Consider the following 23,277-nt stretch of genomic DNA (forward strand, 5'->3'; position numbering starts at 1 on the left):
AACCTAACCTAACCCAGCAATTCATGATCTTAATATAATACTGTTAATTGGATAAACCAATTTGGAAAGAAATGTTCGAAAATAACAAAATTAACTGTGTCTTGTTAGGAAATTGGGCCTTGCATACTTGTCCCAATAGTGTGGTTCTCGCTTTTAGGTACGACATAAACGTATACTAAGTTGAGAGAGAAAAAGATTCTCACTCAAACATGCATATCGATTGCCAGTCCTGAATTCTGGGTAAATATTCGTGTCCTCCCTTTTCATTTACCATCATTGGGATCCTATCAAAACAGCTCTGAGAAGGATAAAATGAATAAAACGGGTAGCTCCCTCATGTAAAAAGGAAGGAGTTGGGAAAGATCTCTCTCTCTCTCTCTCTCCCCCTCACACCCCCCCCCCCCCCCACCAATGATCCTGCTCTGCTAGTATATAACGTAACAAACCTTCCCCCCCCCCTCCCCAATCAGAGTCCCTTTAAGCATGCGAGGATAAAAAATAGATTTCATAAGACCCAATGTGCTAGCTGATATCAAAACAATTTATGTTATCGTCTATTAAGCCCTTCAGTAAAAAAGTATAGGGACCTAATTAGGTCCCGTTTTGAGGTGGTGGTGGGTGGAATCGATGGATTAGCCAAGCTCTTATCCGCCGAATCCGTAGAGGGTACGACCCTGGCGCTTCAGAGCGTACACCACGTCCATGGCAGTGACGGTCTTCCTCTTGGCGTGTTCCGTGTAGGTTACAGCATCACGGATGACGTTCTCGAGGAACACCTTCAGGACGCCACGGGTCTCTTCGTAGATGAGACCCGAAATACGCTTGACGCCGCCACGACGAGCTAAGCGACGAATAGCGGGCTTGGTGATGCCCTGGATGTTGTCACGTAGCACCTTACGATGACGCTTGGCGCCACCCTTTCCGAGTCCCTTGCCTCCCTTGCCGCGTCCAGTCATGGTGTTGTAGTTGTGTGAATCGAATTGATCGAATGCCGAATTCGAATCGAATTAAATATAGGACAAGATACCCTTCGGGTGAGCTTTGAAGTGGGTATAGGTGAAGAATAGCTTGGGTGAGAGGAAGCGTCGGAGTTGTAGAGATAGAGCCAGGGCTAGACCCAGCTGCGCGGCTGAATATGAGGCTACTTGAACACCTGGTCGGCTTAGGCTTGGCTGGCAGGGTCCCGAGGGAGGGGCGGCGGTGTGAGGTCTACTTTCCTCATGACGTGTGGAGTCTTCTTTCTTCTTAGGATTTGAAGTCTTCTTTCTTCTTTGAAGCTGAAGTCTTCTTTCTTCTTTGAAGCTGGAGTCTTCCGTCTTCTGTCTTGCACGTTGGTCTGCTCCGAAGCTTGCAGGGGTTCCACCACCTCAAAACGAGCAAAATTAGGTCCCTATACCCCTAAAGAGGGGGGGGGGGGGTGAAGGCGGCTACCTTCGGGCGAGTCTGGTGTTGAAGCTAGGCTTGTTATTCTTCCTTGTTCTCTTGCGTGGAGTTTGGTCTGTTGGCGTGCTTGGTGAAGGTGTGGGTCTTGTCACTACTTTATAATTCGTTCAGTTCTTCTCTTGCTGCTCGCCATACGCTGTTGTACATCAGGGTTTTCATGTCAGTTACTACCCTGGTAACAGTTTCCTCGCCGTTTCTGTGTTTTTTCGTTATTGTTCGTGCTTCCACGTCCAGGATTGACAATGGTTCCTTCTGTGTCCTTGGGGTCGTGAATCAGGAATCTGCGTGGGGATCGCAGACCATCTAGGCTTACTGGGGAGACCGATTCATTGTCGAATTCTGACAATTCGCAGCCGTCCCCGTCCTCGTGTTCATATACTGGGTCCCGCAGTGGTACGTGGAATTCTTGCATTCTCGGGTCGGTGTTTTCTTCGACAAAACTCATGACAGTAGTGTATGGGTTGAACATTTTCGGGGCTGCTATGCTGGTAGTCACTTTGGGTTCAGGTGCGATGACAGTTGCTGATTCAGCAGATGTTGAGATCGGTTGATGAAGCCGTTGGGGTGCTGTCGTTTGCCGTAGTCGGGTTTGCAGGAGTGGCTGGTGTAGGGTTGGCCTCTGTGGTAGTAGAGCGGGAGGTGAACATGGCCTCTGGTATCACAAACGATGGTAGGTTGTTCTCCTTGTACAGTTCCTTCAGTAATTCATAACGTAGTCTGAGATCTTCGCCTGAGAGCGCCGTTGCGAAGTGTATCAGGGCTGCAACAGTGCTATCAGGGGTGGCTGCAGGCGGCGTGAGTGAGGACGGCTGGCTGGCTGGGTTGAGAGGTGTTGTCTGTGACCTTGAGTGGCTGGCGCGGGAGCTGCTGGTCCAGTAGTTGAGTTGTGCGCCGCTCGCGGCGCCACTTGTCGGGAGTGCTGGGAAGGCTTCTGCTTGAATGTTGAAAGATTTCATTCTTGGAGTAGGATTTCGAGGTCTGGCGTCGATCATTTTCGCTATTTCTTCCTGCCTGGTGGGGCAGTCTTGAGAGACGGCTGTGTGTTCTCCGTTGCAAAGTAGACAGCGCTTGATGGTGGCTGTGCAGGTCCTGTGATGGTGTTCTCCAGTACAAATGCTGCATTTCTGCAGCCTGTTTGGGCACTTCTGGGCGTAGTGGGTGTATTGATAACACCGAAAACATTGACGAAGGCGGAAGTAACGCTGCCTGGTGATCTGGTGGGGTGTGCAGGCCACTCCACAGCATCTGAGTCCGTTGTCGGCCGCGAGAGTAGCCTCTGCTGGAGTCTTGAGGGTGACTTTGAGGGTTGGCCTCCCGCTTTCACCCTGCTGGATGAGGTGGGCCGAGATGGCTGTGAGAGACCGGTTCAGAGCGTTTATGCTCTTCACGATCTCAGTGATGGGCTGTTCGGCGATGATGGCACTCACTCTGTGGATGAATACTGTTCTTATAGCCTGGAACTGGAGGGGAGGCAGGAGTGTTAGCCCCTTTGCCTCGAGTGCAGTGGTCGACGTTGTGGTAAAAAGGGTTTCTAGTGCAGCTGCACTACTGAAGAGAATTTGGGGTCCCTTAACGTCCATAACGACGTCGATGGGTGCTACCCCAGAGGTCGAGGTCAGTAGCTCCATGATCTCGGCCTTGTTAAAAGTGGTGTCGGTTCCTCGGAACCGCACCTTCACTCTGAAAAGCATGATGCCTATGCAGGCACCACGCTAGAAATCAGGAGGGAAGCGCTCACGTTGCTGCTCAATATTTACCCACCCGGCAGTGCTAGGTGCAAGCTTCCTCTCCTGCTTGATGATGGGATCGAATGCCCGCACGATTTCCCGACTATATCCCATCAAGCGGACGTACTAGTAGCATTGCAACTCCTGCCTGCCCTTACTTTACGCTTGTGGTCGAGTAGACACGGCTTTCTCACAACGCTTTCAAAACTGCAGTTGCCTACTCGTCTGTTTCACGTCCCTGTGAAATGACTTTTGCACAAATCCAAAAAATAGAGCAAAATCAGCGATAATAGTGATTGAGGTGAGCCGCCTGTTGGCTGCAGCCAGAGGAAGGAGGGGAGGGGCAACGGGGTGACGTAGGCGAGTCGAGCAGCCAATGGCGCTCGAGCAAGCGCCTCGAGACGGCGTATATAAGCAAAAATTTTTCGGCGCCGGCCATCACAAACCACAGTTGTTCACCATGGCTCGCACCAAGCAGACTGCTCGCAAGTCCACGGGAGGCAAGGCTCCTCGTAAGCAGCTGGCCACCAAGGCAGCACGCAAGTCTGCTCCTGCCACAGGGGGTGTGAAGAAGCCTCACCGTTACAGGCCCGGAACGGTCGCCCTGCGTGAGATCCGTCGTTACCAGAAGAGCACCGAGTTGCTCATCAGGAAACTTCCCTTCCAGCGTCTGGTGCGCGAGATTGCCCAGGACTTCAAGACCGATCTTCGCTTCCAGTCGTCTGCCGTCATGGCTTTACAGGAGGCATCCGAGGCTTACCTGGTCGGTCTCTTCGAGGACACTAACCTCTGTGCCATCCACGCCAAGCGTGTCACCATCATGCCAAAGGACATTCAGCTTGCTCGCCGTATCCGTGGAGAGCGTGCATAAGCTAAATCGACCACCCTAGTATACACCAAACTCGGCCCTTCTCAGGGCCAAAATATCCTTCTAAGGAGATTTCAGACATTCCTAGCATCAGTCATATGAATTAACCTTCATCTACACATATAATAAATAAATAAATAAATAAACAAATACACTAATTTAGGTGTCATACATACACGTGATATCAATAAATCAAGTCATTTGTAGTACAACCTGTTCTCTTACAAACAAAACGCCGTCGCTTTTCGCTCTTATGCACTGTCAAGGATCACCCACCCCCCCCCCCCCCCCCCAAAATAAAAATTGTCATACTGTACTAGAAATAAAAGCAGCTTGTATAAGTGACATACTGTCCAGTCCTGTTTTATTCTGTTTTCGGTCCTCTGGCTTAATCTGTTAAGTTAGGAGATGACATTTTAAATTAACCGTTTTCTTGACATTTTCAAACCTAAGAGGGTGGCCTGCATAGTAATCCTAATGTGGAACATAACAATGAATCTCTAATCTCTAGAAAAAAGATACCGAGTGCTTATATGTGTTGAGAGAGAGAGAGAGAGAGAGAGAGAGAGAGAGAGAGAGAGAGAGAGAGAGAGAGAGAGAGAGAGAGAGAGAGAGAGAGAGAGAGAGAGAGAGAGAGAGAGAGAGAGACAGACAGACAGACAGACAGACAGACAGACAGACAGACAGACAGACAGACAAGACAGACAGACAGACAGACAGACAGACAGACAGACAGACAGACAGAGACTGAGAGAGAGAAACACACACAGACAGTTTCATAAATATTCTCATTTTATAGCTATTTGCTTTCAGTGACAGAGGTTTTTGTTATAATAGTATTGGTGTCTAACACTCACAATCTCTTTAGAAATTAAAGTGTGGCTCCAATGGAGCCGAGTTTGTTGGTTTGAGGCCAAGCCACCACCACAGGGCAGTAAGTAAGCCGTTTACTTGGAGGAGGTGTACTTGGTGACGGCCTTAGTGCCCTCAGAGACGGCGTGCTTGGCCAGTTCTCCGGGCAACAGGAGCCTTACAGCCGTCTGGATCTCCCGACTGGTAATGGTGGAACGCTTGTTGTAGTGGGCCAGGCGAGAAGCCTCGGCGGCGATGCGCTCAAAGATGTCGTTCACGAACGAGTTCATGATCGACATGGCTTTGGAAGAGATACCAGTGTCGGGGTGGACCTGCTTCAGCACTTTGTAGATGTAGATGCTGTAGCTCTCCTTCCTCCTGCGCTTCTTTTTCTTATCGCCCTTGGCAATGGCCTTCTGGGCCTTTCCGGCCTTCTTGGCAGCCTTTCCAGATGCCTTGGGTGGCATGATGATGCTCGTGCTGGCTGGCGTTGCAGATACAATAATGAACTTTTGCGCGAGTCGAGCTTTCCTTTTATATCCCGCTCGCGACTCAGCTCAGAGCGGGTCGCGTGGCGGAGCGCGCTGATTGGTCAGTGGCGGACTCCCTTGATCCTGAGCGGGGTATATAACACGAAGCTCGATCTGCGGGCCGGCATTAAAACACCACAAACCCACAACAGCAGCAGCAATGTCAGGACGCGGCAAGGGAGGCAAAGTGAAGGGCAAGTCAAAGTCTCGCTCCAGCAGGGCCGGACTTCAGTTCCCCGTGGGCAGAATTCACCGTCTGCTGCGTAAGGGCAACTACGCCGAACGCGTCGGTGCTGGCGCTCCTGTCTACCTGGCAGCCGTCATGGAATACCTCGCTGCCGAAGTTCTCGAGCTCGCCGGTAACGCCGCACGTGACAACAAGAAGACCCGTATCATCCCACGTCACTTGCAGTTGGCCATCCGCAACGACGAAGAACTCAACAAACTTCTGTCTGGCGTAACCATTGCACAGGGAGGTGTTCTTCCAAACATTCAGGCAGTTCTTTTGCCAAAGAAGACAGAGAAGAAGTAAGCACTTCTGCCACCCACCGCGACAAATACCATAACCAGGCTCCATCCGGAGCCACACACACTTTAATAGAGAGATTCAAGTAGACAATCAACTTTCAAACATTAATAATAACATTTATATTGATTTCATTTGGAATGTGTACATAACAAACAAACAAAACAAAATTATAGGGGATATTCAGCATCACTTGGAATATTAACCAATCATATAAATCCAATATATATTTTATATTTTACTTTAAGCGAGGAATTCATATTCTATCCATTTTTAATCATACAAATGAACAAAAGCAATTCTTCACTAGACGTAATGAATGAATAAATGATCAAGGTTTTAATGTGTTTCATGAATATATATATATATATATATATATATATATATATATATATATATATATATATATATATATATATATATATATATATATATATATATTAATACTTGTGAACCAGAATATGTTTGAGCAGCAGCGATCGTGCCTGCCATTGGCCGAAGTGCAACAATTCAAATAATTTAAAGGGCCTGCTCGGGTATATAAGAGAGGCTGGGAGACTGGGGCCGTGGTGGGGTGATGGTGATGAGTGATGGTGTGGTGTGGTGTGTGTGGTGTGGTGTGGTGTTTGTTAAGAGTTGATTTACGGCCAGCCAGCCAGCCAAGCCAGCCAGCCAGCTGCAGCCAAGGCAGGGCAAGGCAGGCAAGGCAAGGCAAGGCAAGGCAGGCAGGCAGGCAGGCAGGCAGGCAGGCAGGCAGGCAGGCAGGCAGGCAGGCAGCCAGGCAGCCAGGCAGCCAGGACAGGCAGGCAGGCAGGCAGGCAGGCAGGCAGGCAGGCAGGCAGGCAGGCAGGCAGGCAGCCAGGCAGGCAGGCAGGCAGGCAGGCAGGCAGGCAGGCAGGCAGGCAGGCAGCCAGGCAGCCAGGCAGCCAGGCAGGCAGGCAGGCAGCCAGCCAGCCAGCCAGCAGCCAGCCAGCCAGCCAGCCAGCCAGCCAGCCAGCCAGCCAGCCAGCCAGCCAGCCAGCCAGCCAGCCAGCCAGCCAGCAGCCAGCCAGCCAGCCAGGCCAGCCAGCCAGCCAGCCAGCCAGCCAGCCAGGCCAGCAGCCAGCCAGCCAGCCAGCCAGCCAGCCAGCCAGCCAGCCAGCCAGCCAGCCACTCCCACTTTGTATTTATATGCATTCAATTTATATTCAAACATTATATATGTTAAGGGCCTTGTTTTAGTGTTTATTTTAAAATGACAAACATCGAGTCATTTTACCAGTCCTTTAGCGTTAACGGTGATGCATTTTAAAACTGAACATAAATCGCCTTTTCTGGATATATCAAATATCGAATCCGCTTAATGTGCCTACAATTCAATCATTCAAAAAATACATAATTTACATCAAGCCTTTTCATAGAACAGACAATAAGATTTGTACATGCAAAATAAAAAAAAAAATCCTTTAAGTTATCAATACAATGTGAGAAAACTTTACTTTTATAACTAAAGTTGCACAATTATACCAACTCTATGGTGGCTGGGTTGTAAGGTGTGTGGCTGGTGTTTTGGAAGTCGCGAGTTCAAACGACCCAATGGGAATAATACTTTTTTTTTTTTGCCATACAATCTTCCTAATACTATTATGTAGGTTTGTGTGTGTGTTTTTTTTATTCATTCTTTGGTTTTATAGATGACATACATATTGACTCCTTTTACCGGTCCTTAATTAGGCTCTGGGGAAGCAATGGTGGTGGTGGTGGTGGTGGTGGTGGTGCATTTAAAACTAAACCAAAAATCACCAGTTCTGGACGCGTCAAATATCATATCCGCTTAATGTGTCTACAACCTAATTACTTAAAACTACACTATTTAATTCATTCATATCATGTGCATATTGGTCATTATGCTCATACAACCGACATCAAAATTTATTTTCATTATTAGAATCATACATTTCATCAAGTAATACAGATACAAAGAGATTTTCTTTCTGAGAAGACCGTTAGTATTGGCTTGCAGGCAGGCAGGCAGGCAGGCATTTGAGGGTTATTATTTCGCCTGTTGATTGGGGGGAGGGTTGATGTGTTAGGGGGTTTTCGGTTAGATGTGGTGGTGGTGATTGGTGGTGGTGGTGATTGGTGGTGATTGGTGGTGATTGGTGGTGGTGGTGGTGGTGGTAGTAGGTGGGAGTTGGGGGTGGGGGGGTGGGGGGGGGGGGGGGTGGGAGGGAAGGGGAGGGGAATGATGGTCTGTGGATTCCTTCTCCGTACCCTTTACATATAAGCAAAAATATGCCTTCTTGTGGGTATAGAAACATTAACACAAATTATATCAGTAACTGATATTGTAGCCTTTTAAACAGAAAAGATTTGTACATACAAATACTTTTTAATTATCATTTATTTGTGGAAATGGCATTTACGTCATTAAATTGATACCTCAGCATCAAGCTAGTGTCCTGCAGCAGTGGTCCAGTGGTAAAGTGTATATAAGTGATGCGTATTCTTGGAGTTGCGAGTTCAAACCCGGATTAAGCTATATATATATATATATATATATATATACAACATGTTTTGTTTTGGTTGTTTGTTTTTGTATAAAGCCTCACACAATATCTATATTAAGCGAGTTTGTTTTAAACATGACATACATATTAATTCATTTTACCAGGCCTTATTCCACACAACTCCGTGAATTTCCCGTGGAGCCAGCCATTCAAACAAAAACAAACGAAACAAAACAAAACAAAACAAAAAACATTATTGCCAACAGCATTTGGTGTTCCCAGGCGGTCACCCATCCAAGTACTAACCAAACCCAACGTTGCTTAACTTCGCTGATCGGACGAGAAGCGGTGTTCTCAACGTGGTGTGGCCGTTGGCATGAGACTGCCTACACATTGTGGCTAATAACCAACTCTTTTAAGTCATCGCGGCAGGATACGGACCTGCTTGTGGTGTCTTAATGGTAATTGTATCCTAACATATTTTTGTCTCCTTGGCATGGATATTTAACATCGTTTATTCAGTCTTGGGTTTATGTTCTTTCGCCATTTACAGACATTTTACATCTACCTACTTCCTCAGCCTGCCCTGCCAATTTCTAATGAATTTGTGGATTTTCTTTTGTAATACAAACATGTGTGTGCTCATCTGCTCTTCAGTTTTTATGATATTTGTCTCATCTGTCCTGCTTTATGATACTTTTACAAAGAACATGAACAAATGCTTCTATTTTAGAGAAGATATGGGATCCAGGTTTCGGAGCCGTAAAACCAACCGTCGTGATTGGTGGACGAGTTGCCAGGTTGCAGCTTCTGTACCGTGCCGGCACATAAATAGGTTCGGCTCAAGCGGCGGCAGCATCATTCCCCCGTGACTGTCTGAGCGTCTCTCATCACCTTGGTTGGTTCATCATCATCATGGTAGAAGCAAAGCCTACCAAGAAGGCTGCGGCTGCTGCTGCTGCTGTGGTGGCCACCACCAGGAAACCTCGCGTCCAGGTTGCTCACCCGAAAACTAGTCAAATGGTTCTAGCCGCGGTCGCAGCACTCAAAGACCGTAAGGGCTCGTCTCTACAAGCAATCAAGAAGTACGTTGTTGCCAACAACAAAGTCGAGGCTGCCAAGATCGCCATTTACATCCGAAGATTTCTCAAGAAAGCAGTGGCTGACGGCATTCTTGTTCAGACCAAGGGAAGTGGAGCTAGTGGATCATTCAAGCTGGCCGTAGCAGAGAAGAGGGCCGTTCTAACTCCCAAGAAAGCCACCACAACCAAGAAACCATCTACAGCAGCAAAGAAGGCCGTGGTAACTCCCAAGAAAGCCGCCACAAGCAACAAACCACCTACAGCCTTGAAAAAGAAGCAGCAGCAGCAGCTTGTTGTTGGGAACAAAAAGCCCAAAATAAAGAGAGCTTCAAAATCTCCCAAACCACCCAAGGCAAAGAAAGCTGTCAAAAAAACAACAAAGGCAAAATAAACGACGACATGCAAGCAGCATGAATACACATGACAATAAACATCCAGGCCTCCCCCCCTCAGTGGAGGGGCCTCATATGATTCCAAAAAAGAGTTTAGTTTTGTAGACAAATAAATCATTACTTTTGGGGTAGATTTACTCTGTATATTATATATATATATATATATATATATATATATATATATATATATATATATATATATATATATATATATATATTATATATATATATATATACATACATACATGGGTGAGGTGATATGGTACCAAAGTTTTGGGTAAGGTGATTGACATTTACACAAGATAAAACACGAACCAATGGGAATAAAAACATAAGAATGGAAGTAACTGCAGAAGGCCTATTGGCCCATAACACAAGCACTTCCTCTTGATGCTTCTATATTGGTTCAGAGTCTTGAAGCTATAATAATATATATATATATATATATATATATATATATATATATATATATATATATATATATATATATATATATATATATATATATATATATATATATATATATATATACACACAAAACTAAATAGTCTTGTTAGACAAATTGCCCCTATTAGAGGCAAGTTGACTAACAAGCCGAATGACTGGCAATTGTTTTGAATTTGAGTTAAATCTAACATAGAAATGTAATCAAACCTAACCTAACCTATGCTAACCCAAGCTAAGCTAACCTAACCTAACCTAAGCTAACCCAAGCTAAGCTAAGCTAACCTAACCTAACCTAACCTAACCTAACCTAACCTAAGCTAATCTAACCTAACCTAACCCAGCAATTCATGATCTTAATATAATACTGTTAATTGGATAAACCAATTTGGAAAGAAATGTTCGAAAATAACAAAATTAACTGTGCTTGTTAGGAAAATTGGGCCTTGCATACTTGTCCCAATAGTGTGGTTCTCGCTTTTAGGTACGACATAAACGTATACCTAAGTTGAGAGAGAAAAAGATTCTCACTCAAACATGCATATCGATTGCCAGTCCTGAATTCTGGGTAAATATTCGTGTCCTCCCTTTTCATTTACCATCATTTGGATACTATCAAAACAGCTCTGAGAAGGATAAAATGAATAAAACGGGTAGCTCCCTCATGTAAAAAGGAAGAGTTGGGAAAGATCTCTCTCTCTCTCTCTCTCCCCCTCACACCCCCCCCCCCCCCCCACCAATGATCCTGCTCTGCTAGTATATAACGTAACAAACCTTCCCCCCCCCCCCTCCCCAATCAGAGTCCCTTTAAGCATGCGAGGATAAAAAATAGATTTCATAAGACCCAATGTGCTAGCTGATATCAAAACAATTTATGTTATCGTCTATTAAGCCCTTCAGTAAAAAAGTATAGGGACCTAATTAGGTCCCGTTTTGAGGTGGTGGTGGGTGGAATCGATGGATTAGCCAAGCTCTTATCCGCCGAATCCGTAGAGGGTACGACCCTGGCGCTTCAGAGCGTACACCACGTCCATGGCAGTGACGGTCTTCCTCTTGGCGTGTTCCGTGTAGGTTACAGCATCACGGATGACGTTCTCGAGGAACACCTTCAGGACGCCACGGGTCTCTTCGTAGATGAGACCCGAAATACGCTTGACGCCGCCACGACGAGCTAAGCGACGAATAGCGGGCTTGGTGATGCCCTGGATGTTGTCACGTAGCACCTTACGATGACGCTTGGCGCCACCCTTTCCGAGTCCCTTGCCTCCCTTGCCGCGTCCAGTCATGGTGTTGTAGTTGTGTGAATCGAATTGATCGAATGCCCGCACGATTTCCCGACTATATCCCATCAAGCGGACGTACTAGTAGCATTGCAACTCCTGCCTGCCCTTACTTTACGCTTGTGGTCGAGTAGACACGGCTTTCTCACAACGCTTTCAAAACTGCAGTTGCCTACTCGTCTGTTTCACGTCCCTGTGAAATGACTTTTGCACAAATCCAAAAAATAGAGCAAAATCAGCGATAATAGTGATTGAGGTGAGCCGCCTGTTGGCTGCAGCCAGAGGAAGGAGGGGAGGGGCAACGGGGTGACGTAGGCGAGTCGAGCAGCCAATGGCGCTCGAGCAAGCGCCTCGAGACGGCGTATATAAGCAAAAATTTTTCGGCGCCGGCCATCACAAACCACAGTTGTTCACCATGGCTCGCACCAAGCAGACTGCTCGCAAGTCCACGGGAGGCAAGGCTCCTCGTAAGCAGCTGGCCACCAAGGCAGCACGCAAGTCTGCTCCTGCCACAGGGGGTGTGAAGAAGCCTCACCGTTACAGGCCCGGAACGGTCGCCCTGCGTGAGATCCGTCGTTACCAGAAGAGCACCGAGTTGCTCATCAGGAAACTTCCCTTCCAGCGTCTGGTGCGCGAGATTGCCCAGGACTTCAAGACCGATCTTCGCTTCCAGTCGTCTGCCGTCATGGCTTTACAGGAGGCATCCGAGGCTTACCTGGTCGGTCTCTTCGAGGACACTAACCTCTGTGCCATCCACGCCAAGCGTGTCACCATCATGCCAAAGGACATTCAGCTTGCTCGCCGTATCCGTGGAGAGCGTGCATAAGCTAAATCGACCACCCTAGTATACACCAAACTCGGCCCTTCTCAGGGCCAAAATATCCTTCTAAGGAGATTTCAGACATTCCTAGCATCAGTCATATGAATTAACCTTCATCTACACATATAATAAATAAATAAATAAATAAACAAATACACTAATTTAGGTGTCATACATACACGTGATATCAATAAATCAAGTCATTTGTAGTACAACCTGTTCTCTTACAAACAAAACGCCGTCGCTTTTCGCTCTTATGCACTGTCAAGGATCACCCCCCCCCCCCCCCCCCCCAAAATAAAAATTGTCATACTGTACTAGAAATAAAAGCAGCTTGTATAAGTGACATACTGTCCAGTCCTGTTTTATTCTGTTTTCGGTCCTCTGGCTTAATCTGTTAAGTTAGGAGATGACATTTTAAATTAACCGTTTTCTTGACATTTTCAAACCTAAGAGGGTGGCCTGCATAGTAATCCTAATGTGGAACATAACAATGAATCTCTAATCTCTAGAAAAAAGATACCGAGTGCTTATATGTGTTGAGAGAGAGAGAGAGAGAGAGAGAGAGAGAGAGAGAGAGAGAGAGAGAGAGAGAGAGAGAGAGAGAGAGAGAGAGAGAGAGAGAGAGAGACAGACAGACAGACAGACAGACAGACAGACAGACAGACAGACAGACAGACAGACAGACAGACAGACAGACAAGACAGACAGACAGACAGACAGACAGACAGACAGACAGACAGACAGAGACTGAGAGAGAGAAACACACACAGACAGTTTCATAAATATTCTCATTTTATAGCTATTTGCTTTCAGTGACAGAGGTTTTTGTTATAATAGTATTGGTGTCTAACACTCACAATCTCTTTAGAAATTAAAGTGTGGCTCCAATGGAGCCGAGTTTGTTGGTTTGAGGCCAAGCCACCACCACAGGGCAGTAAGTAAGCCGTTTACTTGGAGGAGGTGTACTTGGTGACGGCCTTAGTGCCCTCAGAGACGGCGTGCTTGGCCAGTTCTCCGGGCAACAGGAGCCTTACAGCCGTCTGGATCTCCCGACTGGTAATGGTGGAACGCTTGTTGTAGTGGGCCAGGCGAGAAGCCTCGGCGGCGATGCGCTCAAAGATGTCGTTCACGAACGAGTTCATGATCGACATGGCTTTGGAAGAGATACCAGTGTCGGGGTGGACCTGCTTCAGCACTTTGTAGATGTAGATGCTGTAGCTCTCCTTCCTCCTGCGCTTCTTTTTCTTATCGCCCTTGGCAATGGCCTTCTGGGCCTTTCCGGCCTTCTTGGCAGCCTTTCCAGATGCCTTGGGTGGCATGATGATGCTCGTGCTGGCTGGCGTTGCAGATACAATAATGAACTTTTGCGCGAGTCGAGCTTTCCTTTTATATCCCGCTCGCGACTCAGCTCAGAGCGGGTCGCGTGGCGGAGCGCGCTGATTGGTCAGTGGCGGACTCCCTTGATCCTGAGCGGGGTATATAACACGAAGCTCGATCTGCGGGCCGGCATTAAAACACCACAAACCCACAACAGCAGCAGCAATGTCAGGACGCGGCAAGGGAGGCAAAGTGAAGGGCAAGTCAAAGTCTCGCTCCAGCAGGGCCGGACTTCAGTTCCCCGTGGGCAGAATTCACCGTCTGCTGCGTAAGGGCAACTACGCCGAACGCGTCGGTGCTGGCGCTCCTGTCTACCTGGCAGCCGTCATGGAATACCTCGCTGCCGAAGTTCTCGAGCTCGCCGGTAACGCCGCACGTGACAACAAGAAGACCCGTATCATCCCACGTCACTTGCAGTTGGCCATCCGCAACGACGAAGAACTCAACAAACTTCTGTCTGGCGTAACCATTGCACAGGGAGGTGTTCTTCCAAACATTCAGGCAGTTCTTTTGCCAAAGAAGACAGAGAAGAAGTAAGCACTTCTGCCACCCACCGCGACAAATACCATAACCAGGCTCCATCCGGAGCCACACACACTTTAATAGAGAGATTCAAGTAGACAATCAACTTTCAAACATTAATAATAACATTTATATTGATTTCATTTGGAATGTGTACATAACAAACAAACAAAACAAAATTATAGGGGATATTCAGCATCACTTGGAATATTAACCAATCATATAAATCCAATATATATTTTATATTTTACTTTAAGCGAGGAATTCATATTCTATCCATTTTTAATCATACAAATGAACAAAAGCAATTCTTCACTAGACGTAATGAATGAATAAATGATCAAGGTTTTAATGTGTTTCATGAATATATATATATATATATATATATATATATATATATATATATATATATATATATATATATATATATATATATATATATATATATATATATATATATATATATATTAATACTTGTGAACCAGAATATGTTTGAGCAGCAGCGATCGTGCCTGCCATTGGCCGAAGTGCAACAATTCAAATAATTTAAAGGGCCTGCTCGGGTATATAAGAGAGGCTGGGAGACTGGGGCCGGTGGTGGGTGATGGGTGATGAGTGATGGTGTGGTGTGGTGTGGTGTGGTGTGGTGTTGTTAAGAGTTGATTTACGGCCAGCCAGCCAGCCAGCCAGCCAGCCAGCCAGCCAGCTGCAGCCAAGGCAGGGCAAGGCAAGGCAAGGCAAGGCAAGGCAAGGCAAGGCAGGCAGGCAGGCAGGCAGGCAGGCAGGCAGGCAGGCAGGCAGGCAGGCAGCCAGGCAGCCAGGCAGCCAGACAGGCAGGCAGGCAGGCAGGCAGGCAGGCAGGCAGGCAGGCAGGCAGGCAGGCAGGCAGGCAGGCAGGCCAGGCAGGCAGGCAGGCAGGCAGGCAGGCAGGCAGGCAGGCAGGCAGCCAGGCAGCAGGCAGGCAGGCAGGCAGGCAGGCAGGCAGCCAGCAGCCAGCCAGCCAGCCAGCCAGCCAGCCAGCCAGCCAGCCAGCCAGCCAGCCAGCCAGCCAGCCAGCCAGCCAGCCAGCCAGCCAGCCAGCCAGCCAGCCAGCCAGCCAGCCAGCCAGCCACTCCCACTTTGTATTTATATGCATTCAATTTATATTCAAACATTATATATGTTAAGGGCCTTGTTTTAGTGTTTATTTTAAAAATGACAAACATCGAGTCATTTTACCAGTCCTTTAGCGTTAACGGTGATGCATTTTAAAACTGAACATAAATCGCCTTTTCTGGATATATCAAATATCGAATCCGCTTAATGTGCCTACAATTCAATCATTCAAAAAATACATAATTTACATCAAGCCTTTTCATAGAACAGACAATAAGATTTGTACATGCAAAATAAAAAAAAAAATCCTTTAAGTTATCAATACAATGTGAGAAAACTTTACTTTTATAACTAAAGTTGCACAATTATACCAACTCTATGGTGGCTGGGTTGTAAGGTGTGTGGCTGGTGTTTTGGAAGTCGCGAGTTCAAACGACCCAATGGGAATAATACTTTTTTTTTTTTGCCATACAATCTTCCTAATACTATTATGTAGGTTTGTGTGTGTGTTTTTTTTATTCATTCTTTGGTTTATAGATGACATACATATTGACTCCTTTTACCGGTCCTTAATTAGGCTCTGGGGAAGCAATGGTGGTGGTGGTGGTGGTGGTGGTGCATTTAAAACTAAACCAAAAATCACCAGTTCTGGACGCGTCAAATATCATATCCGCTTAATGTGTCTACAACCTAATTACTTAAAACTACACTATTTAATTCATTCATATCATGTGCATATTGGTCATTATGCTCATACAACCGACATCAAAATTTATTTTCATTATTAGAATCATACATTTCATCAAGTAATACAGATACAAAGAGATTTTCTTTCTGAGAAGACCGTTAGTATTGGCTTGCAGGCAGGCAGGCAGGCAGGCATTTGAGGGTTATTATTTCGCCTGTTGATTGGGGGGAGGGTTGATGTGTTAGGGGGTTTTCGGTTAGATGTGGTGGTGGTGATTGGTGGTGGTGGTGATTGGTGGTGATGTGGTGATTGGTGGTGGTGGTGGTGGTAGTAGGTGGGAGTTGGGGGTGGGGGGGGGGGGGGGGGGGGTGGGAGGGAAGGGGAGGGGAATGATGGTCTGTGGATTCCTTCTCCGTACCCTTTACATATAAGCAAAAATATGCCTTCTTGTGGGTATAGAAACATTAACACAAATTATATCAGTAACTGATATTGTAGCCTTTTAAACAGAAAAGATTTGTACATACAAATACTTTTTAATTATCATTTATTTGTGGAAATGGCATTTACGTCATTAAATTGATACCTCAGCATCAAGCTAGTGTCCTGCAGCAGTGGTCCAGTGGTAAAGTGTATATAAGTGATGCGTATTCTTGGAGTTGCGAGTTCAAACCCGGATTAAGCTATATATATATATATATATATATATATACAACATGTTTTGTTTTGGTTGTTTGTTTTTGTATAAAGCCTCACACAATATCTATATTAAGCGAGTTTGTTTTAAACATGACATACATATTAATTCATTTTACCAGGCCTTATTCCACACAACTCCGTGAATTTCCCGTGGAGCCAGCCATTCAAACAAAAACAAACGAAACAAAACAAAACAAAACAAAAAACATTATTGCCAACAGCATTTGGTGTTCCCAGGCGGTCACCCATCCAAGTACTAACCAAACCCAACGTTGCTTAACTTCGCTGATCGGACGAGAAGCGGTGTTCTCAACGTGGTAGTGGCCGTTGGCATGAGACTGCCTACACATTGTGGCTAATAACCAACTCTTTTAAGTCATCGCGGCAGGATACGGACCTGCTTGTGGTGTCTTAATGGTAATTGTATCCTAACATATTTTTGTCTCCTTGGCATGGATATTTAACATCGTTTATTCAGTCTTGGGTTTATGTTCTTTCGCCATTTACAGACATTTTACATCTACCTACTTCCTCAGCCTGCCCTGCCAATTTCTAATGAATTTGTGGATTTTCTTTTGTAATACAAACATGTGTGTGCTCATCTGCTCTTCAGTTTTTATGATATTTGTCTCATCTGTCCTGCTTTATGATACTTTTACAAAGAACATGAACAAATGCTTCTATTTTAGAGAAGATATGGGATCCAGGTTTCGGAGCCGTAAAACCAACCGTCGTGATTGGTGGACGAGTTGCCAGGTTGCAGCTTCTGTACCGTGCCGGCACATAAATAGGTTCGGCTCAAGCGGCGGCAGCATCATTCCCCCGTGACTGTCTGAGCGTCTCTCATCACCTTGGTTGGTTCATCATCATCATGGTAGAAGCAAAGCCTACCAAGAAGGCTGCGGCTGCTGCTGCTGCTGTGGTGGCCACCACCAGGAAACCTCGCGTCCAGGTTGCTCACCCGAAAACTAGTCAAATGGTTCTAGCCGCGGTCGCAGCACTCAAAGACCGTAAGGGCTCGTCTCTACAAGCAATCAAGAAGTACGTTGTTGCCAACAACAAAGTCGAGGCTGCCAAGATCGCCATTTACATCCGAAGATTTCTCAAGAAAGCAGTGGCTGACGGCATTCTTGTTCAGACCAAGGGAAGTGGAGCTAGTGGATCATTCAAGCTGGCCGTAGCAGAGAAGAGGGCCGTTCTAACTCCCAAGAAAGCCACCACAACCAAGAAACCATCTACAGCAGCAAAGAAGGCCGTGGTAACTCCCAAGAAAGCCGCCACAAGCAACAAACCACCTACAGCCTTGAAAAAGAAGCAGCAGCAGCAGCTTGTTGTTGGGAACAAAAAGCCCAAAATAAAGAGAGCTTCAAAATCTCCCAAACCACCCAAGGCAAAGAAAGCTGTCAAAAAAACAACAAAGGCAAAATAAACGACGACATGCAAGCAGCATGAATACACATGACAATAAACATCCAGGCCTCCCCCCTCAGTGGAGGGGCCTCATATGATTCCAAAAAAGAGTTTAGTTTTGTAGACAAATAAATCATTACTTTTGGGGTAGATTTACTCTGTATATTATATATATATATATATATATATATATATATATATATATATATATATATATATATATATATATATATATATATATATATATATATATATATATACATACATGGGTGAGGTGATATGGTACCAAAGTTTTGGGTAAGGTGATTGACATTTACACAAGATAAAACACGAACCAATGGGAATAAAAACATAAGAATGGAAGTAACTGCAGAAGGCCTATTGGCCCATAACACAAGCACTTCCTCTTGATGCTTCTATATTGGTTCAGAGTCTTGAAGCTATAATATATATATATATATATATATATATATATATATATATATATATATATATATTATATATATATATATATATATATATATATATATATATATATATATATATATATATATATACACACAAAACTAAATAGTCTTGTTAGACAAATTGCCCCTATTAGAGGCAAGTTGACTAACAAGCCGAATGACTGGCAATTGTTTTGAATTTGAGTTAAATCTAACATAGAAATGTAATCAAACCTAACCTAACCTATGCTAACCCAAGCTAAGCTAACCTAACCTAACCTAAGCTAACCCAAGCTAAGCTAAGCTAACCTAACCTAACCTAACCTAACCTAACCTAAGCTAATCTAACCTAACCTAACCCAGCAATTCATGATCTTAATATAATACTGTTAATTGGATAAACCAATTTGGAAAGAAATGTTCGAAAATAACAAAATTAACTGTGCTTGTTAGGAAAATTGGGCCTTGCATACTTGTCCCAATAGTGTGGTTCTCGCTTTTAGGTACGACATAAACGTATACCTAAGTTGAGAGAGAAAAAGATTCTCACTCAAACATGCATATCGATTGCCAGTCCTGAATTCTGGGTAGATATTCGTGTCCTCCCTTTTCATTTACCATCATTTGGATACTATCAAAACAGCTCTGAGAAGGATAAAATGAATAAAACGGGTAGCTCCCTCATGTAAAAAGGAAGAGTTGGGAAAGATCTCTCTCTCTCTCTCTCTCCCCCTCACACCCCCCCCCCCCCCCACCAATGATCCTGCTCTGCTAGTATATAACGTAACAAACCTTCCCCCCCCCCCCCTCCCCAATCAGAGTCCCTTTAAGCATGCGAGGATAAAAAATAGATTTCATAAGACCCAATGTGCTAGCTGATATCAAAACAATTTATGTTATCGTCTATTAAGCCCTTCAGTAAAAAAGTATAGGGACCTAATTAGGTCCCGTTTTGAGGTGGTGGTGGGTGGAATCGATGGATTAGCCAAGCTCTTATCCGCCGAATCCGTAGAGGGTACGACCCTGGCGCTTCAGAGCGTACACCACGTCCATGGCAGTGACGGTCTTCCTCTTGGCGTGTTCCGTGTAGGTTACAGCATCACGGATGACGTTCTCGAGGAACACCTTCAGGACGCCACGGGTCTCTTCGTAGATGAGACCCGAAATACGCTTGACGCCGCCACGACGAGCTAAGCGACGAATAGCGGGCTTGGTGATGCCCTGGATGTTGTCACGTAGCACCTTACGATGACGCTTGGCGCCACCCTTTCCGAGTCCCTTGCCTCCCTTGCCGCGTCCAGTCATGGTGTTGTAGTTGTGTGAATCGAATTGATCGAATGCCCGCACGATTTCCCGACTATATCCCATCAAGCGGACGTACTAGTAGCATTGCAACTCCTGCCTGCCCTTACTTTACGCTTGTGGTCGAGTAGACACGGCTTTCTCACAACGCTTTCAAAACTGCAGTTGCCTACTCGTCTGTTTCACGTCCCTGTGAAATGACTTTTGCACAAATCCAAAAAATAGAGCAAAATCAGCGATAATAGTGATTGAGGTGAGCCGCCTGTTGGCTGCAGCCAGAGGAAGGAGGGGAGGGGCAACGGGGTGACGTAGGCGAGTCGAGCAGCCAATGGCGCTCGAGCAAGCGCCTCGAGACGGCGTATATAAGCAAAAATTTTTCGGCGCCGGCCATCACAAACCACAGTTGTTCACCATGGCTCGCACCAAGCAGACTGCTCGCAAGTCCACGGGAGGCAAGGCTCCTCGTAAGCAGCTGGCCACCAAGGCAGCACGCAAGTCTGCTCCTGCCACAGGGGGTGTGAAGAAGCCTCACCGTTACAGGCCCGGAACGGTCGCCCTGCGTGAGATCCGTCGTTACCAGAAGAGCACCGAGTTGCTCATCAGGAAACTTCCCTTCCAGCGTCTGGTGCGCGAGATTGCCCAGGACTTCAAGACCGATCTTCGCTTCCAGTCGTCTGCCGTCATGGCTTTACAGGAGGCATCCGAGGCTTACCTGGTCGGTCTCTTCGAGGACACTAACCTCTGTGCCATCCACGCCAAGCGTGTCACCATCATGCCAAAGGACATTCAGCTTGCTCGCCGTATCCGTGGAGAGCGTGCATAAGCTAAATCGACCACCCTAGTATACACCAAACTCGGCCCTTCTCAGGGCCAAAATATCCTTCTAAGGAGATTTCAGACATTCCTAGCATCAGTCATATGAATTAACCTTCATCTACACATATAATAAATAAATAAATAAATAAACAAATACACTAATTTAGGTGTCATACATACACGTGATATCAATAAATCAAGTCATTTGTAGTACAACCTGTTCTCTTACAAACAAAACGCCGTCGCTTTTCGCTCTTATGCACTGTCAAGGATCACCCACCCCCCCCCCCCCCCAAAATAAAAATTGTCATACTGTACTAGAAATAAAAGCAGCTTGTATAAGTGACATACTGTCCAGTCCTGTTTTATTCTGTTTTCGGTCCTCTGGCTTAATCTGTTAAGTTAGGAGATGACATTTTAAATTAACCGTTTTCTTGACATTTTCAAACCTAAGAGGGTGGCCTGCATAGTAATCCTAATGTGGAACATAACAATGAATCTCTAATCTCTAGAAAAAAGATACCGAGTGCTTATATGTGTTGAGAGAGAGAGAGAGAGAGAGAGAGAGAGAGAGAGAGAGAGAGAGAGAGAGAGAGAGAGAGAGAGAGAGAGAGAGAGAGAGAGAGACAGACAGACAGACAGACAGACAGACAGACAGACAGACAGACAGACAGACAGACAGACAGACAAGACAGACAGACAGACAGACAGACAGACAGACAGACAGACAGACAGACAGAGACTGAGAGAGAGAAACACACACAGACAGTTTCATAAATATTCTCATTTTATAGCTATTTGCTTTCAGTGACAGAGGTTTTTGTTATAATAGTATTGGTGTCTAACACTCACAATCTCTTTAGAAATTAAAGTGTGGCTCCAATGGAGCCGAGTTTGTTGGTTTGAGGCCAAGCCACCACCACAGGGCAGTAAGTAAGCCGTTTACTTGGAGGAGGTGTACTTGGTGACGGCCTTAGTGCCCTCAGAGACGGCGTGCTTGGCCAGTTCTCCGGGCAACAGGAGCCTTACAGCCGTCTGGATCTCCCGACTGGTAATGGTGGAACGCTTGTTGTAGTGGGCCAGGCGAGAAGCCTCGGCGGCGATGCGCTCAAAGATGTCGTTCACGAACGAGTTCATGATCGACATGGCTTTGGAAGAGATACCAGTGTCGGGGTGGACCTGCTTCAGCACTTTGTAGATGTAGATGCTGTAGCTCTCCTTCCTCCTGCGCTTCTTTTTCTTATCGCCCTTGGCAATGGCCTTCTGGGCCTTTCCGGCCTTCTTGGCAGCCTTTCCAGATGCCTTGGGTGGCATGATGATGCTCGTGCTGGCTGGCGTTGCAGTACAATAATGAACTTTTGCGCGAGTCGAGCTTTCCTTTTATATCCCGCTCGCGACTCAGCTCAGAGCGGGTCGCGTGGCGGAGCGCGCTGATTGGTCAGTGGCGGACTCCCTTGATCCTGAGCGGGGTATATAACACGAAGCTCGATCTGCGGGCCGGCATTAAAACACCACAAACCCACAACAGCAGCAGCAATGTCAGGACGCGGCAAGGGAGGCAAAGTGAAGGGCAAGTCAAAGTCTCGCTCCAGCAGGGCCGGACTTCAGTTCCCCGTGGGCAGAATTCACCGTCTGCTGCGTAAGGGCAACTACGCCGAACGCGTCGGTGCTGGCGCTCCTGTCTACCTGGCAGCCGTCATGGAATACCTCGCTGCCGAAGTTCTCGAGCTCGCCGGTAACGCCGCACGTGACAACAAGAAGACCCGTATCATCCCACGTCACTTGCAGTTGGCCATCCGCAACGACGAAGAACTCAACAAACTTCTGTCTGGCGTAACCATTGCACAGGGAGGTGTTCTTCCAAACATTCAGGCAGTTCTTTTGCCAAAGAAGACAGAGAAGAAGTAAGCACTTCTGCCACCCACCGCGACAAATACCATAACCAGGCTCCATCCGGAGCCACACACACTTTAATAGAGAGATTCAAGTAGACAATCAACTTTCAAACATTAATAATAACATTTATATTGATTTCATTTGGAATGTGTACATAACAAACAAACAAAACAAAATTATAGGGGATATTCAGCATCACTTGGAATATTAACCAATCATATAAATCCAATATATATTTTATATTTTACTTTAAGCGAGGAATTCATATTCTATCCATTTTTAATCATACAAATGAACAAAAGCAATTCTTCACTAGACGTAATGAATGAATAAATGATCAAGGTTTTAATGTGTTTCATGAATATATATATATATATATATATATATATATATATATATATATATATATATATATATATATATATATATATATATATATATATTAATACTTGTGAACCAGAATATGTTTGAGCAGCAGCGATCGTGCCTGCCATTGGCCGAAGTGCAACAATTCAAATAATTTAAAGGGCCTGCTCGGGTATATAAGAGAGGCTGGGAGACTGGGGCCGG

At 45.8% G+C, this 23,277-nt stretch overlaps 2 non-coding genes across 2 annotated transcripts; both read right to left on the bottom strand.

Moving 5' to 3' along the window:
• Positions 1–8,692: 8,692 nt before the first annotated feature.
• On the bottom strand, positions 8,693–8,811 carry LOC138361770 (5S ribosomal RNA). The gene has a single exon (XR_011227171.1). It is a non-coding gene; the product is annotated as a 5S ribosomal RNA (ribosomal RNA).
• An 8,238-nt stretch (positions 8,812–17,049) lies between these two features.
• LOC138361767 (5S ribosomal RNA) lies at positions 17,050–17,169 on the bottom strand. Its single transcript, XR_011227169.1, has one exon. It is a non-coding gene; the product is annotated as a 5S ribosomal RNA (ribosomal RNA).
• Between the last annotated feature and the right edge of the window lie 6,108 nt (positions 17,170–23,277).

The sequence above is a fragment of the Procambarus clarkii genome, unplaced genomic scaffold (assembly GCF_040958095.1).
Source record: "Procambarus clarkii isolate CNS0578487 unplaced genomic scaffold, FALCON_Pclarkii_2.0 HiC_scaffold_714, whole genome shotgun sequence".
In the NCBI taxonomy this organism is placed as follows: domain Eukaryota; kingdom Metazoa; phylum Arthropoda; class Malacostraca; order Decapoda; family Cambaridae; genus Procambarus; species Procambarus clarkii.